This window comes from Tamandua tetradactyla, chromosome 6 (assembly GCF_023851605.1).
Source record: "Tamandua tetradactyla isolate mTamTet1 chromosome 6, mTamTet1.pri, whole genome shotgun sequence".
Classification (NCBI taxonomy): Eukaryota; Metazoa; Chordata; class Mammalia; order Pilosa; family Myrmecophagidae; genus Tamandua; species Tamandua tetradactyla.
Genome location: NC_135332.1, coordinates 90,265,158 through 90,273,936, shown reverse-complemented (window position 1 = coordinate 90,273,936; position 8,779 = coordinate 90,265,158).

The following is an 8,779-nucleotide window of genomic DNA, read 5'->3' as shown; positions in this document are numbered from 1 at the left end:
GTTTTCAGTTTTTCCCCACTGAGGATAATGTTAGCTGTGGGCTTTTCATATATTTCCTTTATTATGTTGAAGAAGTTCCCTTCTATTCCTATCCTTTGAAGTGTTTTCAACAAGAAAGGATGTTGAATTTTGTCAGATGCCCTTTCTGCATCAATCAAGATGATCATGTGGTTTTTCTGCTTTGATTTGTTGATATGGTATATTACATTAATTATTTTCTCATGTTGAACCATCCTTGCATACCTGGGATGAATCCTACTTGGTCATGGTGTATAGATTTTTTAATGTGCTGCTGGATTTGATTTGCAAGAATTTTGTTGAGGATTTTTGCATCTATGTTCATTAGAGAGATTGGCCTATAGTTTTCTTTTTTTGTAATATCTTTGTCTGGCTTTGTTATGAGGGTGATGTTGGCTTCGTAGAATGACTTAGGTAGCTTTCCCTCCTCTTCAATTTTTTTGAAGAGTTTGAGCAGGATTGGTACTAATTCTTGAATGTTTGGGAGAATTCACATGTGAAGCCATCTGGTCCTGTACTTTTCTTTTGGGGAGCTTCTTAATAACTGATTCAATTTATTTATTTGCGATTGGTTTGTTGAGATCATTTATTTCTTCTCAAGTCAATGTTGGTTGTGTACAATATATTTATGAATTTTCTGGCCCTCTGCCTATTATTGATTTCCAACTGCCTTTCTAGGAAGTTGTCCATTTCATCTACATTGTTGCATTTATTAGCATAAAGTTGTTCATAGTATCCTGTCATTACTTCCTTTATTTCTGTGGGGTCAGTGGTTATGTCTCCTCTTCCATTTCTGATTTTATTTATTTGCATCCTCTCTCTTCTTCTTTTTGTCATCCGCGCTAAGGTCCCATCAATCTTATTGATTTTCTCATAGAACCAACTTCTGGTTTTGTTGATTGTTTTCATGTTCTCAATTTCATTTATTTATGTGCTAATCTTCATTAATTCTTTCCTTTTGCTTGCTTTGGGGTTAGTTTGCTGTTATTTCTCTAGTTTTTCCAAGTGGACAGTTAGTTCCTCAAGTTTTGCTCTTTCTTCTTCTTTGATATAGGCATTTAGGGCAATAAATTTCCCTCTTAGCACTGTGTTCTTGTTTGCTAGCTGCTGGAATGAACATACCAGAAATGGAATGGCTTTTCAAGGGGGGAATTTAATGAGTTGCTAGTTTACAGTTCTAAGGCTGAGAAAATGACCCAATTAAAGCAAATCTAGAGAAATGTTCAATGTAAGGTATCCATCCAGGGAAAGAAACCTTGGTTCAAGAGGGCCAATGAAATTCAGAGTTTCTCTCTCAAGTGAGAAGGCACATGGTTAACACAGTCAGAGTTTTTCTGTCATCTGGAAAGGCACATGGTGAACACAGTCAGGGTTCCTCTCTCCAAAATCTCCATTCTCCAAAATGTTTCCTTTTTTATAGGACTCCAATAAACCAATCAAGACCCACCCAAATGGGTGGAGACATGTCATCACCTAATCCAATTTAACAACCACTCTTGACTAAATCACATCATCCAGGGAGATGATATGATTACATTTTCAAACATACAGTATTGAATAGGGATTATTCTAACTTTATGAAATGGGATTATGATTAAAACATGACTTTTTTAGGGGGCATACTTCCTTTCAGACCAGCACACACTGCCTTTGCTGCATCCCATAAATTTTGATATGTTGTGTTTCATTTTCATTTGCCTCGAGATATTTACTGATTTCTTTTGTAATTTCTTCCTTGACCCACTGGTTGTTTAAAAGCATGTTATTGAGCCTCAATATATTTATGAAATTTTCTGGCCCTCTGCCTATTATTGATTTCCAGCTTCATTCCTTTATGATTTGAGAAAGTGTTTTGTATGATTTCAATCTTTTTAAATTTATTGAGACTTGCTTTGTGACCCAGCATATGGTCTGTCTTTGAGAATGATCCATGAGCACTTGAGAAAAAGATGTATCCTGCTGTTGTGGGGTGTAATGTTCTATAAATGTCTGTTAAGTATAGCTCATTTATTGTATTATTCAAATTCTCTGTTTCTTTATTGATCCTCTGAGTAGATGTTCTGTCCATTGATGAGAGTGGGGAATTGAAGTCTCCAACTATTTGTTTTATTTTGTTTTTTTATTTTTTTATTTTTTACATGGGCAGGCACTGGGAATCGAACCCAAGTCCTCTGGCATGGCAGGCAAGCATTCTTGCCTGCTGAGCCACCGTGGCCTGCCCAGTCTCCAACTATTATGGAGATGTGTCTGTTTCCCTTTTCAGTGTTTGCCTCATGTATTTTGGAACATTCTAGCTTGGTGCATAAATATTTATGATTGTTATGTCTTCTGGTTGAATTGTTCCTTTTATTAATACATAGTATCCTTCTTTGTCGCTTTTAACTGTTTTACATTTGAAGTTTAATTTGTTGGATATTAGTATAGCTACTCCTGCTGTTTTCTGATTATTATTTGCATGAAATATCTTTTCCCAATCTTTCACTTTCAACCTATGTTTATCCTTGGGTCTAGGATGCATTTTCTGTAGACTGCATATAAAGATGGGTCTTGTTTTTTAATCCATTCTGCCAGTCTATGTCTTTTGAATGGGAAGTTTAATTCATTAACATTTAGTGTTATTACTGTTCTGGCAGTACTTTTTTCTACCACTTTGTCTTTTGGATTTTATATGTCATATTTAATTTTTCTTCTTTTTACCTTTACTGATAATCTTCATTTCTATACTCTTCTCCACACCTCTCTCTCCTGTCTTTTCCTATCTGTCTCTAGTGCTCCCTTTAGTATTTCTTGCAGAGCTGATCTCTTGGTCACAAATTCTCTCAGTGATTTTTTTTGTCTGAAAATGTTTTAATTTCTCCCTCATTTTTGAAGGACAATTTTGCTGGATATAGAATTCTTGGTTGGCAGTTTTTCTCTTTTAGTAATTTAAATATATCATCCCACTGTCTTCTTGCCTCCATAGTTTCTGCTGAGAAATCTATGCATAGTCTTATTGGGCTTCTCTTGTATCTGATGAATTGTTTTTCTCTTGCTGCTTTCAGGATTCTCTCTTTCTCTTTGACATCTGACATTCTGATTAGTAAGTGTCTTGGAATATGTCTATTTGGATCTATTCTCTTTGGGATATGCTGCACTTCTTGGATCTGTCATTTTAAGTCTTTCATAAGAGTTGGGAAATTTTCAATGATAATTTCCTCCATTAGTTTTTCTCCTCCTTTTCCCTTCTGTTCTCCTTCTGGGACACCCACAACACATATATTCGTGCCCTTCATATTGTCATTCAATTCCCTGAGTTCCTGCTCATATTTTCCATTCTTTTCCCTATATTTTCTTTTGCTTGTCAGATTTCAGATGTCCTGTCCTCCAGTTCACTAATCCTATCTTCTGCCTCTTGAAATCTGACATTGTTGGTTTCCATTGTTTTTTTTTCATCTCTTCTACTGTGACTTTCATTCCCATAAGTTCTGTGATTTGTTTTTTCAGACTGTTGATTTCGTCTTTTTGGTCATTTCTTGCCTTCTTTATATTCTCCCTCAATTCGTTGATTTGATTTTTGATGAGGTTTTCCATGTTTGTTCAAACATTCTGAATTAATCATTTCAACTCCTGTATCTCATTTGAATTGTTGGTTTGTCCCTTTGACTGGGCCATTTCTTCAATTTTCCTAGTATGATTTGTTATTTTTTGCTGGCATCTAGGCATTTAATTACCTTAATTAGTTTATTCTGGAGATTGTTTTCACTTTTTTTTTCCTAGGATTTTCTTGCTGGATGACTTTGTTGTCTGTTCTTTGACATTCAGTTCAGCTCATTCTAGTACTCTAGCTTAGGTTTTGTTTAATAGATTATAATTTTTCAGTTCTTGTTTTATTGTTTCTTGCCCTGCCTGTGTGGTGCCTTTCCTCCACCTCTAAGGAGGGTCTACTTAGGTATTACAGACCCCAGTCAGATTTTCCCAGACCAAACTGGTCTCCTCTCAGTAGGAAAGAGTCAACTGCATCAGTTTTCCCTGAGGGTGAGACCCAGCAGATTAAAAGGCTTTCCTCTGGACTCTGCATTTTTCTTATCCTGCCCAGTATGTGGCACTTTTGTCCCTGCAGATCCCACCAGCATAAGGTGATGTGGTGCCTTTAACTCCAGCAGACTCTCCCTGCTGGGGGCATGATGGAGACAGAGGAGAACTTGTAGGCTGGCTTTAATTGCTTCACTTTTCCAGACTGGGGTCTGAATTCCTTGATGGAGGGATTCCACCTGAGCTGGGCCCTACCTCTCTCCCGGGGAAGGTACAGGTTCCAGAGAAGCTCTCAAATGAGCTTGTTTCTGTCTATGCCTGGGACAGTGGAGCCCAAGAAGCCTTGCAGCTGTATCCAAAGAGTAATTGATCCATAGAAACACAGCCACAAAAGAGAAAAAGAAAAATCCTTTTAGAGCAGGACCCCATTCCTTGGGTTTGCCAATCAAGAGCTTAAGTTGGTATATTGCTCTGTGTATCTCTGGGTCCTATGTGCCCCCTCCTTTCCTGCAGGGCCCAGACCTTTTCAGATCAAAAAATCTGTTTTTTTTTTTTCTTTTTTCTTTTTCTGTCAGCCCTGCCCCATCTGCACAGGGGCAAAAACCAGCCACCTCCACTTTTACTCGAGATTCAGCTGAGCTGGGGGCCTATTTTTAGTTGTCAGAATTTGTTAATTAATTCCACAATTGGTGTTTGGTTTTGTTCAGCCCCTGCTGCTGGTAAAGTCCCTTTCCTTTCTTCTCTGGGAAGCATCCTGTGGGAAAGGGGTGCCAGTCACTGCGGCTTGGGGAACTCACAGTTCGGAGGTGGGGGGGCTCGCAGCCAGTCCAGCTGGTCCAGACTGGCGTATACTGTATGTTTGGTCACTGAGTGGCCCCAGCAGTTGTTCTGTACTATTCCTGGCTATTTACTAGCTGTTCTGGAGGACGAACTGAATCTCACACCTTGCTAAGCCGCTATCTTCTAATTTCCTTTTTAACTCAGGGTTGTTTAACAGTATGTTGTTTAATATCCACATACTTGTTAAGTTTCCATTTCTCCCTCTGTTTTTGATTTCTAGTCTCATCTCTTGTTGTAGGAGAATATAAATTGTATGATTTCAATATTTTTTAATTTATTGAGACTTGTTTTGTGACCGTACATGTGGTCTATCCTGCAGAATGACCCATGTGCACTAGAGAAGAAGGTCTATTCTGTTTTTGTTGGGTGATGTGTTCTATATATGTCTGTTAGGTCTAGTTGGTTCAGAATATCATTCAAGTCTTGTATTTCCTTATTGCCCTTCTGACTGATGTTCTATCCACTATTAGGAATTCTATCCATTATTAAACTCTCCTTCTGTTATGGTAGAACTGTCAGTTTCTCCCTTCAAATCTGTCAGTATTTGTTTCATATATTTTGGGACTCTTCTGTTAAGTGTATATGTATTTATAATTGTTACATCTTCCTATTGAATTGTCCTCTGTTTCCATATATAATACGGATGAAGTATTTTATCTTTGTATTTTTGTAATTGTTTTTGAGTTAAAATCTATTTTATCCAATATTTGTTGTTTTAGTTTGCCAAAGCTGCTGGAATGCAACACACCAGAGATGGACCAGCTTTTCATAATGAGATTTATTTAGTTTCAAGAGGAAAGGCAACTAAATTTCATCTGAGTTTCTTTGTCACATGGGAAGGCACACACTGATGACTGCAGGGCTTCTCTCCTGGTTTCAGGATTCCATTGGCTTTCCCTGAGGTGGTTCCTTTCTGCATCTCCAAACATCTGAGTCTGAGTTCTGAGTGCTGAAATGAGGTTTGCTGACCTGCTGAGCTCTCAGGTATGCTGAGGAATGCTGACCTCTCTCATTTAAGCCTCCAGCTAATTAAATTAAATGTCACCCTTAGCCAATTGCTAAGCCATAGATGAATTTCACATGCTGATGATTTAAGTCCGCAGCAACAGAACAATGTGCCATCATCACCTGGCCAAGTTGACACCTGAACCTATCACATTAGTATAGCCACCCCAGCTCTCTTTTGGTTACTACTTGCATTGTATATTTTACCATCCTTTCACCCTCAACTTACTTGTATCTTTGAATTTAAGGCAAATCTCTGACAGACAATGTATAATTGGGTCATGCTTTTTTATTCCTTCTGTTAATCTGTACCTTTTGACTGGAGAGTTTAATCCATTTACATTTAAATTTACTGCTGTTAATACAGGACTTTCTTCTGCCATTTTGCTATTTAGTTTTGATAAGTCTTATACCTTTTTTGCCCTCCACTTCTGTTAATGCCTATTTTTATATTTAGTTGATTTTTTGTATTGCACCATATTAAGTGACTTCTCGTTTCTATCTGGATATAATTTTCATGTATTTTCCTTGTGGTTATCATGGGGTTAAAATTTAACATCTTTAGTGTGCAACAATCATATTTGGCTTGTGTGATGGTCAGGTTCTTGCGTCACCTTGGCCAGGTGGTGGTGCCTGGTTGTCTAGGCAGGCAAACACTGGCCTGTCTGTTGCTTTGAAGACATTTCATGGATTTAAATCATGACCATATTGGCTGCAATTAGTGATGTTTAACCTAATCACTGGAGGGCTTTTAAAGAGGATTCAGAAGAGACAATCACTCTTCTTCAGCCAGCCAACCTCTTCAGCCAGCCAACCTTTTCTGAGAGTTCATTGAGGACCTTCATTGGAGGTGCCAGCTCATGGCCTGGCCTACAGACCTTAGACTCTACATCCCCACTGTTGCATGAGACACCTTTATAAATTTTATATTTACAGATTCTGATTCTGTTTCTCTAGAGAATCTTAGCTAATACAGCTTGTTACCAACTTAACCTCAATAGCATGCACATATCTTTTTCCTATACTCCTCTGTTCTCCCACCTTTTTTGTTTGTTTGTTTTGGTACTTGTTTTCACTTACATATTTGTACATTGTATGTCTAAAACCATAGATTTATTATTACTTTTTTAGGCACTTACATTTTATCACCTGTAAGAATTACCCAGTGTGAGGAGCAGAAAGAAAAAAGAATGCAGAAAAATGAACAAAGCCTGAGAGTGTTGTGGAATATCATCAATAGTACCAACATACTCACCATAGGAATCCCAGAAGGATGAGAGGGAGGGAGGGGGAAGGGAGAGAGGGAGAGGGAGAGAGAGAGGCAGAATAATATTTGAAGAAATAATGACCAAAAACTCCCCAAATCTGCTGAAAGATATGAATATATACATCCAAGAAATTCAATAAACTCCAAGCAGAATAAGCCAAACACACAGAACAAAACACATTATAGTCAAATTGTCAAGCGCGAAGAGAAAATAAGAAATCTGAAAGTAGCAAGATAGAAGCAACTTGTCAAGTACATGGAATCCACAACAAGATTAACAGCCAATTTCTCATCAGAAATCATGGATGCCAGAAGGCAGTGGAATGATATATCTAAAGTCCTGAAAGAGAAAGAAAACTGATAACCAAGAATTGTATATCTGGCAAACTTATCTTTCAATAATAAAGGAGAATATTAAGACATTTGCACATAAATGAAAGCTGATTTTCTTGTCCTCCATCTTTCTCTACTTGCAAGAGTGCCTGCATGCCCCCCACCTTTTTTTTGCATGTATACTTAATACATTTCTTACCTACTTGTTCTATCTGTGCTGTACCTCTGAATTCTTTCTAATGGCACATCTAAGAACTTAGGAAGCTGAAATCTGGTGACACATTTTGGTAAGCCTTAGCCATGAGCCATTTCTCTCTGACAGTCTGGACTGGTAAGTACTGGGAGGCTTGGCCATGTGTTTTCACTTTTTCTTCTCACTTGGCTCATTGTTATGCTCCCTTATGTCCTCATTTTCACTGCTCTCTCTAGAAATCTAAGGGCCCTGATGTAGGTCCCCCAAGACATAACCTTTCTCACCCTGAACCTCGGCTTCTCTCTTCAGAGGTGGCAGGATCCCCCTGTCTATGCTGTATCGGTCCAAGGAGGCTCAGGGTGGTGGGTGATATCTCCCCTTAAGGCTTGATTGGGAGTTTCTCCCCTGGTTGAGTAGGAATCCAATGGGAGCCAAATTTGAGTCCCCCTGTCTCTGTCTCTCTGTCTTTCTCTCCTTGGCTCTCCAAGATGTCCACACTCTCTCTTTTCCTCTCCTCTGAGGACCCAGGCCATTCTTGCTGAACCTGTTCTATTTTTCACTTTCTTTACCAGAAGTTCTCTCCCCTGCCTCCAAAAGAATCTGTCTTCCTTTTTATGCCTTCTGAGACCTTCCATCTTTTGTAAAACAGGATTCCGGGCTAAAGATTCTTGTACCAAACAAAGTGTTGTCTTTATCATTCTCAGGAGTGACCTCTGGTTTAGGCCCAGTTGAGTACATTGCATTGGGAGTGTCTCTCCCTGAAAGCCAGAGTAAGCAAAAGCCCTGGCTCTCCTAATTAAAATAAACTGAACCTGTGAGCCCCATTTTTCTCAAAATGAGCACACAGCCTTCTTGCCCTCTGTTCACTCACGGTGTTGGCTCTCCAGTCCTCATCCACCTGGGGTCCAGCCTAGACCATGGCTTCTTCTTCACACTATTTTGCTCTCTGGTGCAGTTAAAGCCTTGGAGGGCTTTTCTCATGGGGAAATTGCTAGTGTGAAGTTTGCTTTCACTTTCTAAAAGCTGTGCTGCAAAGGACAGAGGGAGGCTCACTTCTGACCCTGTCCTATAGTCTGTCCATACACAGACCCTGCAGATTGCCTACATTTTAT